Source organism: Erpetoichthys calabaricus, chromosome 14 (genome assembly GCF_900747795.2).
Source record: "Erpetoichthys calabaricus chromosome 14, fErpCal1.3, whole genome shotgun sequence".
NCBI classification, from domain to species: domain Eukaryota; kingdom Metazoa; phylum Chordata; class Cladistia; order Polypteriformes; family Polypteridae; genus Erpetoichthys; species Erpetoichthys calabaricus.
The window spans coordinates 110,485,291-110,499,667 of NC_041407.2; the positions used below are offsets into that span (position 1 = coordinate 110,485,291).

Here is a 14,377-nt window from a genome sequence, read left to right on the forward strand (position 1 = left end):
ATTTTGCTTGACTTCTCACACTACAGTTTATCTGAAAAAAGAAATAAATCTCAAGCTCAATGTTTGGCTGAATGTGAAAGTAAAAGATTTTCTACACTTCATGGACGGGATAGGAAGAAACTCCTGACAGTGTTCTTGCATAGCCGTTTGAAATGCTGCTGGCACACTTAGTTCAGCCCAGTTGGTGGTAAATGCCTGTGCAATGCCAGGGCATCATCGTGTAAAGAGGTTCATTTTGTTATAAGCAGCGTTTTGCCAGTCTTGAATATTGAGGTTATAATAACAACAACAGTTTATTTAAAACATGGAAATAATACAAGGAAACGATTTCCACTTTTATGAAAGTAACTTGACTTATATGAAGTCCATTGAGCGATGAATTGCTTTTATGTGATGCTTTAAAAAAGATCTTAAGGAATAACTTTAGTATTTTTTTTAGGTTGTTGTTTTTTCACAATTGGAGTATACTGGGGGACTGGTGTTTAGGACCCCCTCTAACGTCTAACATTCTTACGTTTATGATTTTTCAAACATACTTTGTAATTTCTTTCTCTTCAGCTTATCTGTAATTTTATATACTGTATACTATTACTCTCAATAAATAACTGATCACAAAAAAACACATTGCATTGGGAAATTGTGATCTCATGTGAATCATTTTTTATAAATTAAAAAAAAATATATATATATAACAAAAATACTTGTTAAAACCCACGCTTATATTAAGTTAAAAAGTGTACTAAAAAGTAAAAAATAAGTGTCTCATACATCATTCGTAAAATAAAAGTGTGGGCGCTTTTGCTAAGATGTTATTGATTGATGAAAAGCGCCCATGCTTTTATTTTATGAATGATGTATGAGAGACTTATTTTTTACTTTTTAGTACAGTTTTTAACTTAATATAAGCGTGGGTTTTAAAAAGTATTTTTTATAAATATATATTATTTTCAACTTTTTAGTCTTGGGTTTGTTTTAGTATAATTTTGTAATCAATATTTTAACACTTCCTTTAATATCTCTATCTGTTACTAGCGCCATCTATTGGTGGAATCTTTAACTATTCATATGAAAATTTCATTTCTTAATTAACATGGATTAATTGATCAATTAGTGAAACTATTGACTCATGTCATCGTAAGTGAGTAAGTGTGCAGAATTACAAGCCATTTGGACAATAGGAAATGGGTTAAATATCAATGACAAGATTTGTACCAGACAACAAACAGGTGAAGTTAAAAGAAGCGTGGTAATTAACATGTCTGTTCTTGTAGCTTAAATATGGAGTCTGCATGGCATTGGTGATAAATATGAATATGAACTTACTGAATATGACTTGACTTGATGTTATTTTAGAAGAATTAAATAAATAGGACTGGTGAGCTTTGTTGGGTTGAATGGCCTGTTCTCGTCTAATTTGTCCCCCTGTTCTAATGACCACTTTGATGGAGCAGAGATTTCAATTTTAGAAAACAGCAAAATTAAAATTTCAAATGACCGGAGGTCCTTCAGTCCATCTTCAGCTCTCGTGAAGCTCTTGCATTCTAGCAATATAAAATTACTTTTGTTAATGTCTTTCTATTATAAAAGGAAATGTTGGGACGAGACATTCTAGGAGATCATTTCAAGTCCCGCGAGGCAATCCTTTATGCAAAGAGATTTGGACAAGTCCCGCCCTCCTCTCAAACACTTAGAACCACGCCCACCGTCCGATAACTTCACATTCGTGTCAGTGGTATTGTCAGACACAGTTCCTGCGCTCTCAGCTCCAAGCGGGGTCGGAAATAAAAGAAAAAGAGTAGAAGACAAAGTCGAACGTACTAAAAAGGCTCAAAAATGTTGGCGTGATACACATGCAGAGCAGGTTAGAGATTATGAAAGTACTAAAATTCGAAAGTCTCAAAAAAAACTTTAAAGATCGCATTAGTGCAAACAAACGGAAATTATTACTCAGTGAAATAAGGGAACAGCGAGCAGAGATCGAATATATGGACGTGGATGATATGTCAGAACTATGTAGATATTGTTTGGCTTTGAACTTTAAGTCAGAGACTTGTAGATCGTCTAGTTCGTGTTGCCATCAGGGAAAAGTCGTGTTTCTTCCAATGAAGAGGCTTATCCGCGAGAAATAAAAGATTTGTTGTTTGGTGAAAGTGAAATCCACATACGCAAAGTGGCTGGCCGGGGGTTTGGCGAGCGAAGCCCCCTAGTTTCCTCTAACATTTAAGAAGAGTGTTACTCAAGACTGGGGTCTTGTCATTCTTTCAGTGTTTAATGATCAGCTACCTGCATGTTTTTCCTGCTCTTGTCTGGTAAAAGGCAAATTGATTCTTCTGCCTCTTCGTCTCATTTGTTTCTACTGCTTTAAGTCTTGACATCTTTAAATTTGAGAGAAGTCCAGGAGCTGAAGTGTTGTGTCCACTTCTTTCCCAAGTCTCCTTAATTTCCCATTGTGCTGAAGTGATCACCTGCGTGGTCTGCTCAAAGGTACAGGAATGGAGTATCCCTGGTGGGTGGACATATAAAGGGGGCTCCAGCTTTGCATGCTATTGTACCTGTCAGGTGCCAGTCATTACTGAATCAGAAACGAACGACCCAACCCAGTGGTGTTAAGGGGTTCACACCCTGACCTTCTTTTTGTACTCGTATTGCTACGCCACTGCTCTCCAGACGTGTATGCTGGGAAAGAGTCTGATATTGGCCTAAGGAGGCCGTTTCCATTCCTTCAGTGCTGCTTGTGGGGAATTCAGCATTGTAAAATGATTTCCTGTTTTGAGCAGACATCTGCTGGGGCCCTCTGCTAATTAAAAGCAGTTGTGCAGCTGCATTTCGCTGCCTTGCTGTGATATTTCACGTGTTACTGCCCAAGTGTTAGCCACATGCTTGGCCTCGCCTGCTCGTGCTGTAGCCATCTGGCCCTGTTATATCCTCGTGTCTGTTCTCCATTCCTGGACGATCTCCATCTATTCATGACTTTCAGTTCAGGATTTTTTTTTAGTACTGCTTCAGGCTGTTGTGATATTCGATATGCCAATGTTGTGCCCGTTTTCTTACCAAGCCATTCCTTTTTTTTATGTTTTTCTGCCACTAGGCCTTTGCTTGCTTAATATTTGTCGCACTTTCTCATTGGATGAATTGTCCCAGACTGCCTTATACTGGTATTTTCTGTTTTGTTCCTTGGGTTTTACTCTCATATCTCTGTTTTCTATCCAGTTTGGTGGTTGGTCTCAGTACCTTTGTTCGAGCTTACCTTTGTGGTATCCTCCATTTTTTTGCTTGAGCACATACTGCTGCTTGTCTCAGAGTTGTCAGTAAAATATATTTAATACGATTGTTCACACATAGACTTTAAAGTTTCTCACCTTGTCAATGTCCACACATTTTAGGTACTGCTCAGTTCAAGGTGGCATAGCCACAACATTGTCATCCATCTTGGCAACAAATAAAGAACTTTTACTGTTAACTGAGACAACTAGACCTTACGTATAAGATATCTGGCACCTTTCTATAATCAGTTAAATGATTTCTTTCTGCTGTTTTATTTTTATGTATATACTCTACTAGCCGTCCCCTGTGACTCCGCCCACGTAGCAGTGAAACAGGACAGCGAGGAGGGTCCCGCCCGGCTCCCCACTCCTGATGTCACGCTTTTCCCTGCAGCCTCTGTCTCGGATTAGCGCGAAGTTCGCTTACAGAAGCGATATATATGATTCTTATTGACATAAGAGAAGTCGCAAAATCAACCGGAATGTTCAAGAACATTCTAGAAAAGAACCCGATTTAAATCCTTGAAGTAGTTCTCTCGCTAAGCGGAGGTAAGTTGCACGCCCCGAGGCTGGTGCATGAGTGAGGAGGGCCTCGGCCCACTGCATGCCTCTCGGAGTCACACAAATAAATCGGTATCATAAGTGAACTATGATACAAAGTGCAATGAGAGATCAACTGGAAGAATGTTCAAGCAAATTATAGAAAAATCCATTAAGTAGTTCACTTGTGAAAGCAGACAAATGTTTGATATACTATATATATTATAAATGAAAATCTTGAGACCAGACTTTTGCCAAGCGATTTTGTCAAGTCACGCCCTCCCGCGGTCCTCTCACCTCTCATTGATGTGAATGTTTTTGTCAGACTCTGTTCTTGCGCTGTCAGCTCTTATAAATTTTAACGTTTTCCTCACTTTAAGTTCCCAATAAAAGAAGACTTACTATGTCCAAATCTTATCGATGAATTTCATCCCGAAGTTATCAACAGAAAAAATGAGCACACGGGCAATCCTAGCACCGAGAAAGGATGAAGTCAGACGAATTAACGTGAAAATTGTCAATCGGTTACACGTCAATGACATGTAAAAATTTAACAGGCGACCAGAAAGGTAATGTAGTCCATCTTAACATGAGGCACCAAAGGAGGTCTCGATATGCCATTCGTATTAAAACGTTAACAGTTTCCCATTAGAATAGCATTGGCAAAGACAATTAACAAATCACAGGGACAAACATTCAAAAAAGTCACTTTATTTATTAGAGAGAAAGAAACGAAATTCACTCACGGCCAGTTATGTTGCGTTGTCACGATACAAGTCCAAACACAGAATCAAAATTCAGTATGATATTGATGAAAAAATTGTTTTTACTGAAGTTTTACAGCAAAAGTGTAAGTTTAAAAAGTATTGGCTTGTTAATTTCAAAGCCACAAAGAATGAAAACGTATAACACAATGAATACCTGTAATGCAACATGAAACATAATTTTCTTTCAATTTATTCCATTTTACTGTTTTCTAATATGGTTAATTACTCGCTGTAATGTAAAATAGTTAGGTCTTATTATGCATATGTAACAATTCCAATGAAAATAACAATCTGTTTAAATTGTACATCTGCTTCCCCATACACGAGCGGCAGAAACGTGAAGGGGATAGCGTGTAGCGCCCGTCCAGGGGTTGGTGTGCGAAGCGAGCAGGGGGCAGAGCCCCCTTGTATATAACAAGATTAAAAAGTTAAAAGACAAATTTAAGTTTGAGACCCTCGGAGTAGGATGTATAACCCTAGACGTGGTGGGCTTCACATTTCACATCTCTTTGCACTGGTTGAAGACCCATTACTGAGCCAACAGCAAATCACCGCCAAGTAGTGCCTCTTGACTCCAATCTAAGGTAAATGTGCCGTGGGACTCTTCCCCTCAAATCTGAATATAAAACCCATCCAATTGAAAGGCTTTGTGGCCTGATTATAGATAGATAGATACTTTAGTGTAGCTGTGAAACATAAGGGGGTCAGCTTCTAGTCAAATCTATTAAAAGCAGCCCCCCTTCTCTGCTAGTAGATCATTTTTGCTGCCCCCCGTAGTCCTCACGTCCCTTCCTTTTTGTTTTTCCAGTTTCCCACTGTTGTTTCCTCGGCCTTCTTGGCATCAGAGAGTTTATTTTGAGCCTCTCCTCTTTTCTCTTCATTTCGCCTGTCAGCTTTGCGGAGCGTTGCCTTTTTTGAAGTATAGTCACGGCCAGCGTTGCGGAGTTATAGTGACGGGGTGCAGCTGGGGTGCTGCCTCTGTAGATTTGGCATCATGTTGTGGTTTCTCTCAGATGATTCATAAATGCTGACGCACATTTGATGCCTCTGAATTGCCTTGTTGTGAAGGAGGGTATGTCTAGTGATGTCTCGGCAGATCCGTGTCTGTTGTGCCAAGCAGGATGCTTGGGTGCCTTTGTGGACGGCATACCCCCCTCTGCCTCTAACCAGCTTGTATTCTTTTTTACTTATCCATTTAGTCCATTCATTTTCACAGAAAACTAGAACTCCTAGAGGAAGATGCATTAAAGTCTGGCTTCCCCAAAGATAAACTGCTTTTAGGCTCTGACTTTCACTCCTTTACCCTTAAGGGAGGGTGGGCCTGTGAACAGCTGGTTCATCTGACCAGGGGCATACAACGATGTAGAGAGAGAAAGAAAATGGCTACAAATGTCTCCGTGTGTCTCCAGCTCTGCACAGCGAACAAAGCACATGTCAAGGTCGGGGCCTTGCCTTGATTTATGACTCCAGCATATTGCCAATGGAGGAGTGGGTAGGGGTGTACAGAAAGCGACAGTGAGCTCGATGAGACCCCCACAGGCTACACTTGAGCGAGTGCTTGTCCCACAGAAGAGCGGATTGTTTTATTTGTAAACCGGTTTCTTTGTGCAGGGCCCAAGATGGCCTTTGTGAGATGCTTTGAGTCTTGTGGTATAAAATTTCTTTGTGTGTGTTGCCTATTGATCAGGGCTCTTAATCTGAATTATTAATATCCAGTGTGTCTCACGTTTCAAATGGCCGCTGCACTCCTCTTAGGTTACTTTCTACTGTATCATAAAAATCCCAAGGGCTGATCATAATACTCTGCCACCTGACGTCAGCTGCTGCCTCTCACTCTTTTGTCCTCTGAGGTGCTCGGAGCCTTCATTTTAGTTTTTGTTTTCAGTGAATGTTTAAAATGCAGGTGATTGAAAGAAGCTGAATGCCAAAGCAAATTATTTGGAGAAGATTAGAGACCTGATCTGTTAGAGAAATAAACTAAATACTTCACATGGTTTGTATGACATCTCACAAAGCCAGCAATATAAGGCAACTCTCGGACTTGAAAAAATTATCCATAAGAAGAAAGTGTGCTGATTCTCTCTCAGTGGATGCAGAGGCTTCTGCAAAGAAAGAGCAGTTGCTGTAGCTTATTAAAGTCCGTATTAGTGTTCAAGTTTCATCTATAAGAATGGTTTGAGATGTCAACACAGGCCCTGCCAAGTGTTTAATGACCAAAGGGGGGGTTGGCAACGTGTGCATAGACTGACCGAGCCAAAGCCTGGTGTGTGACATGGAATGCATCATGTCACGTTAAAAATGAGGACAACTGGCAAAATGTGTGCGCATTTTTGAATATCCTTATGATACGTAGTGAGTGCCGTCGTTCTCTTCACTACGGGTAAGAGAGAGCACAGGATTTAGAGGGGTAGCTTAGCCAGCTGCACTGCAAGAAATCTGGCCACCTTCTACCACCTGGGAGCGACTCAAAGAGCCTGAAACACTCGGTGATTCCTGCTTCATAGGGAGACGGCAGACAAAGAACAGTTAGAACATCAGAACACGCTAGACGAGAACAAGCCATTCAGCCCAACAAAGCTCGCCAGTCCTGTCCCACTTATTTCTTCCAAAAAAGCATCAAGTCGAGTTTTGAAAGTCCCCAACATCTTACTGTCTACCACACTACTTGGTCGCTTAGTCCAAGTGTCTATCGTTCTTTGTGTAAAGAAAAACTTCTTAATGTTTGTGTGAAATTTCCCCTTCACAAGTTTCCAACTGTGTCCCCGTGTTCTTGATGAACTCATTTTAATGTCACCATCTCGATCCACTGGACTAATTCCCTTCATCATTTTAAACACTTCAGTCAGGTCTCCTCTTCATCGTCTTTTGTTAAACTGTGAAAGCTCAGCTCTTTTAATCTTTCCTCATAACTCATCCCCTGTAGCCCTGAATCAGCCTTGTCGTTCTTCTCTGGACCTTTTCTTGTACTGCTATGTCCTTTTTGTAGCCTGGAGACCCAAACTGCCCACAGGACTCCAGATGAGGCCTCACCAGTGTGTTATAAAGCTTGAGCAGAACCTCCTGTGACTTGTACTCCACACATCAAGGCGCTATATAACCTAATGGCTTCTGAACACTGGAAGTCGACGGCTTAGAGTCCACTATGACTACTAAATCCTTCTCATAAGGTGGACTCTCGATTTTCTGACCGCCCATTGTGTATTCAAACCTCACATTTTTACTTGTGTAATTCTTTACATTTACTGACATTAAACTTCATCTGCCACAAATCTGCCCAAGCCTGTCTGCTATCCAAGTCCTTCTGTGACGATATAATGGATTCCAAATTATCTGCTAATCCACCTCTCTTGGTATCATCTGCAAACTTCACCAGCTTGTTACTTATATTCCTATCTAAATCATTTATAGATATTAAAAATAGCAGCGGCCCCACCACTGCCCCCTGCTGGTCACCACTCTTAACATCGGCCAGTTCTGATGAGGTTCCTTGCACCATCACCTTCTGCTTCCTGTGTCTAAGCCAATTCTGCACCCATCTACAAACATCACCCTGAACTGCCACTTCTTTTAGTTTGATGCCCACCCTCTCATGTGGCACCTCATCAAATGCTTTTTGAAAGTCCACATCAATAATCTCATCTGCTCCACTCTGGTCGTCTCCTTTTGTTGCCTCCTCATAGAATTCCAGCCTGTTAGTAAAACACGACCTCCCTCTTCTGAGCCCACACTCACTTTTCCTAATAACTCCTGTCCTTGTCATGTGTTGCTCAATCTTCTCCTTATTAATTCCTTCCATTAATTTTCCTGTCATAGAGTACCTCAGAATAGTGCAGATATCATTTGTTAAATGTCTCTTATCGAGAGTGGAAGTGTGATCATTGAAAGTTAAATGTGTGTGTCGGAGATAGCATTTCAAATAATGAGAGGATTCAAGTAGCAGAGGCGTTGGTGCCTTCACACCTGGGGAGTCCAGTATGTCCCTGAGTCGGTAAGACCAAGAGATTGGGCTCTTTTGACTTGGAGGATTGATGAGGTTTGATGTTCCGCTCATCAGTCAGGTCTCTTCTTTTCTGAAATTGGACTTTTTTGTGTGTTGCCATGTGGACCACTAGGCTCCTACCGACAGCCGTCTCGTTTTTTATTTGCTGCATTTCATCCAGATTGTTTTTTTTTGAGCCGAGTTGTCTAAATAATAGTGTCTTTCTAAAATACTCAAAAAGCAGGTCAGTCATTGTAACAAAAAAATGGAACTTTCTTGCTTGTTTCAGGGTCTTTGTGAGCACTAAATGAATAGTCTTACCTTTTATATAATGCTTTTGTACAAGTCCCCACTTACAGTCCGAGTACATTCATGCATTTTGTGAGGCCCTTCAGTAAAGGAGCATCCTTTTGTGTCTATAAAATGAGCGTATAGGAGCCATTCTGTAAAGTACCATGGAAACTGTGGAGACTGGCACACAAATCACCTCGGCTGATGACAGACCCCCATTACGTGTGGTCAGGAAAGACTGCTGGTTTAAAGACCCACACAAACCACGCCAGAGATTCCTTTTGTCCCAGCACTTTAATAAGAAATATTGGAAGTCATTCATATAGATAGATAGATAGATAGATAGATACTTTATTAATTCCCATACTCCAGCAACAACAACAACATTTATTTATATAGCACATTTTCATACAAAAAGTAGCTCAAAGTGCTTTACATAATGAAGAAAAGAAAAGTAAAAGACAGAATAAGAAATTAGGCAACATTAGTTAACATAGAAAAAGTGTAAGGTCCGATGGCCAGAGTGGACAGAAAAAAACAAAAAAAAAAACTCCAGAAAGCTGGAGAAAAAAATAAAATCTGTAGGGGTTCCAGGCCACGAGACCACCCAGTCCCCTCTGGGCATTCTACCTAACATAAATGAAATAGTCCTCTTTGTAGTTAGGGTTCTCACGGAGTCACTTGATGCTGATGGTCATACAAGCTTCTGGCTTTTAATCCATCCATCATTGTTGGAACATCATGGTACTTAGAGTAGAAGGACACCGGAAAAAGAAACAGAAGAGAGAATAGGGGTTAGTACAGATTTTAGAGCCACCATGAATGGTTATTATAATGAATTGGATATACAGAGTATCAGGATTAAATTACAGTGAACTTATGAGAAGGCCATGTTAAAGTAATGTGTTTTCAGCAGTTTTTTTAAAGTGCTCCACTGTATTAGCCTGGCGAATTCCTACTGGCAGGCTATTCCAGATTTTAGGTGCATAACAGCAGAAGGCTGGCCGCCCGCCCGCCTCACCACTTCTTTTAAGTTTTGCTCTAGGAATTCTAAGGAGACACTCAGTTGAGGATCTGAGGTTGCGATTTGGAATATAAGACGTCAGACAATCCGATATATAGGATGGGGCGAGATTATTTAAGGCTTTATAAACCATAAGCAAAATTTTAAAGTCAATCCTGAATGACACAGCAGCAGCATACTGATACAAAAACAATATTAAATTAAAGAGTGATAAAAATGCAGGTATAAAACAGACAATAACTTTGTATAATGTTAACGTTTACCTCCCGGGTGGAATTGAAGAGTCGCATAGTGTGGCGGAGGAGCGATCTCCTCAGTCTGTCAGTGGAGCAGAACGGTGACAGCAGTCTGTCGCTGAAGCTGCTCCTCTGTCTGGAGATGATCCTGTTCAGTGGATGCAGTGGACTCTCCATGATTGACTGGAGTCTGCTCAGTGCCCGTCGCTCTGCCACAGATGTCAGACTGTCCAGCTCCATGCCTACAATAGAGCCTGCTTTCCTCACCAGTTTGTCCAGGTGTGAGGCGTCCTTCTTCTTTATGCTGCTTCCCCAGCACACCACCGCGTAGAAGAGGGCGCTCGCCACAACTGTCTGATAGAACATGTGCACCATTTTATTATAGATGTTGAAGGACGCCAGCCTTCTAAGGAAGTATAGTCTGCTTTGTCCTCTTTTGTGTTGGCAGTCCAGTCCAATTTATCATCCAGCTGCACTCCCAGGTATTTATAGGTCTGCACCCTCTGCACACAGTCACCTCTGACGATCACGGGGTCCATGAGGGGCCTGGGTCTCCTAAAAAATCCTAAAATGAGTTTTTCTGTATGTATTGTGTAGCTTTCTGGGTAAACATTACAAGTAGTGTACAAGTATTGTTCTTAAATTTGTGTAAATTTAAACCTGTTTTATTGTGGCCTGTTTTGGATACAGCTGCAAAGGAAAATGTCGTATTTTCTTGTGGAAAGGCAACAAAATAAAAATCTTAAAACAATTTATTACTTGCATAAGCAAAATGTCTTGCTGTCATCTCTCCAGTGGGGAGCTGAGTGTGTGATCACGAGTGTGTGCACGTTAGGAATTACAGCCTCAGTGCTGAAGTGTTGTTTGAGTATGAGTTTAAACCAAAGGATGTTACTAATTGCAGGATTATCTCTCATTTTTGATTTATAAGACCTGATATTAACATGCTGGGAGACATTTTGTTCTGTTAATAATAATAATTCATTACATTTATATAGTGTTAGACACAAGGTACACTGGGAGCAGGACAGACCCCTTCACCATGAAGGCTGCACGCTAATCATAAATTTTACAGTCAAAACGTGAAGTCCCTGCCTTGTGTCTCATCTTGCTGGGATCGGCTCTGGTGCTCTGCAACCATAAATTGGGCTACACAGGCAGGAAGGTTTATGGATGGAAAATGGCCATTTGCAGTTTTCTACTTTAGAGCTACACGCTGTGTGCATCACTTCAGTCAATGAGTTCAACATAAAAAAAAAATAAAAAACCTAAATATCTCACTTTGCATGTTTGATCCGAATTGCCCATGTGGCACTAACAGATGGTATATAGAAATACGCTGTCAACACGTATCTTACACCCGGAAGAGTCGGTGATACTGTTAGTCATAAAAGTCAGATGTCTCCGTGTTAGCAAAGTTTCTGAAATGTCTGAACCAATAACATCATCATTTATTTCTTTAGCACATTTACACAGTATTATCTCAGAGTCTTTTGCAAGATGTCATAGAAATACGAGGGGCGTTCAATTATAAAGAGGAATTTTCATGCTGTGTTCTTATAAAGAGTGCAAGGTAGACATGACTCATTGGACAAACACACGCATGTTTGAAGTTGTCGCTAGTAGTGCTAGCTGCTCTTTCCCCCCTTCCTGTCAGTCGTAAACAATATGTCGGAGCAGGAGGTACAAAGTAGCGTTGCGCAGCGGATTATTATTAAACTTTTGATAAATTAAGGAGTCGTTCCATCTCAGATTTGGGATGAGCGTCTCTCTCTGTCTACAGTGTACGAGCGGTACAAGTCATTCAGTGAGGGACTATCATGTCTTCAGTCCACTTAAGGAATTTTTAGAAGGGATGAGATTCACGTCGAATGAGAAGGTTATTGATGCTGTGCAAGAATGGGTCAACATGCCGTCAAAAGACTTCTACTCTTCTGGTATTAAGAAGCTTCCTGAGCGCTGGAACAAGTGAATTGCAGTGGCAGCAGACTACGTAGAGAAATAGTGTGCAAGTCATTTCATTGTATTAGAACATTAAGAACATTAGAACACTCTGGACAACAACAGGCCATTCAGCCCAACAAAGCTCGCCAGTCCTGTCCACTTATTCCTTCTAAAAAAACATCAAGTCGAGTTTTGAAAGTCCCTAAAGTCCTGCTGTCCACCACACTACTTGGTCGCTTATTCCAAGTGTCTATCATTCTTTGTGTAAAGAAAAACTTCCTAATGTTTGTGCAAAATTCACCCTTCACAAGTTTCCAACTGTGCCGCCATGTTTGTGATGAACTCATTTTAAAGTCACCGTCTCGATCCACTGGACTAATTCCCTTCATCATTTTAAAAACTTCAATCATGTCACATCTACATCTTCTTTTACTTAAAGGCTCAGATCTTTTAATCTTTCCTCATAATTCATCCCCTGTAGCCCTAAAATCAGCCTAGTCGCTCTTCTCTGGACCTTCTCCAGTGCTGCTATGTCCTTTTTGTAGCCTGGAGACCAAAACTGCACACAGGATTCCAGCTGAGGCCTCACCAGTGTGTTATAAAGATTGAGCAGAACCTCCTGTGACTTGTACTCCACACATCAAGGCGCTATATAACCTGACACACTGTTAGCCTTTTAAATGGCTTCTGAACACTGTTGGGAAGTTGATAGCTTAGAGTCCACTACGACTCCTAAATCCTTTTCATAAGGTGGACTCTCGATTTTCCAGCCGCCCATTGTGTATTTTTCCTTTCTATGTGTAATTCTTTATTAAATTTCATCGTCCACAAATCTGTCCAAGCCTGTCTGTTCTCCAAATCCCTCCCTTATGATACAACAGATTCCAAATTATATCTGCTAATCCAGCTATCTTGGTATCCTCTGCAAACTTAACCAGCTTGTTACTTATATTCCTATCTAAATCTGTCCATCCATTATCCAACCTTCTGTATTCTAACTACAGGGTCACGGGGGTCTGCTGGAACCAATCCCAGCCAACACAGGGCGCAAGGCAGGAAACAAACCCCGGGCAGGGCGCACACACCCACACACCCATACACCAGGCACACACCAGGGACAATTTAGAATCGCCAATGCACCTAACCTGCATGTCTTTGGACTGTGGGAGGAAACCCACACAGACACGGGGAGAACATGCAGACCACGCAGGGAGGACCCAGAAAGCAAACCCTGGTCTCCTAACTGCGAGGCAGCAGCGCTACCCACTGCGCCACCGTGCTGCCCCCTATCTAAATCATTTATATATACATATATTAAATTTTAAAATTCAATAAATAAAGTGCACCTCATAAAGTCCTGTTTATATTTGAACACCCCTCGTAGTTACAAGAAAAGAGAAATGAATTAAATTAGGCAAGAATAAAAAAAAAAAAAATCAATATGAGCTTACATAACAGATATACAATTAGTAGAAAGTAGAGTCCTTATATATAGTCTCTAAACATGAGTCTGATAAGTAAGTTCAGTTGGCTGGGATCACTGGAGAAAGAAATAAAACACCCCAGTGTTAAGCTGCAGAAAAACCAAAATGTGCAGGAGTTCAAGTGGGACTAAAAGGAGCAGCCAGCCTCCATAACATAAGTGGTGTTACAGTAAGTCACTCCTCAGTGTTTCCAGGCCTTGACCCAGAGGATTTGCTGCAGTGGGTCTCGTGGACAGCTGGGACCCTCGACTTCAATGGAGCTTCACGTGGGCCTGTCCAGTGCCTCGGACAGACAGCGGACAGATTATTAATGACTGCAGAACCCTGAAGAATAACATCATTTTTTGCATGTGTAGACACTTAGGAGTACAACAAACATTTTGCTAGAAAAAAAAAGACAAAAATTATTTTTTTAAATGTTCCACAGTATTTATCAGGCGTATCTTTATTGTTAAAATACTCCCAAGTTTTTAGTGCACAACAACAGAAGGCTGCCTCACTAGGTCTTTTATGATTGACTCTTTGAATAATAATAAGACCACCATTAGAAGATATAAGGTTACGACTTGGAATGTAGGGGGGCAAGCACTGCAAAATCTAGAAAGGAGCAGATGATGTAAAGCTGTCTGTACCATTAGTAGCATTTTAAAGTCCATTCTAGAGGACACAGGTAATGTAAGAACGTTAAACCTGCAGAGATGTGCTCAGATTGTCTTTTTCTGCTCCATTCTGCACGGATTGCTGCCGATCGATGTCTTCCTTGGGTAGTAAGGCCAGTTAGGGGTGTGTTACAGTAATCTAGTCGACTAAAAGCAAAAAAAAGCGTGAGTTAACTTCCTAATTGCATCT

General features: G+C 40.9%; 1 protein-coding gene across 7 annotated transcripts in view; it reads left to right on the top strand.

The window, feature by feature from the left end:
* The window catches only part of gpatch8 (G patch domain containing 8), a 118,199-nt gene that overhangs the window by 63,784 nt on the left and 40,038 nt on the right, over positions 1 to 14,377 (top strand). The window lies entirely within an intron of this gene.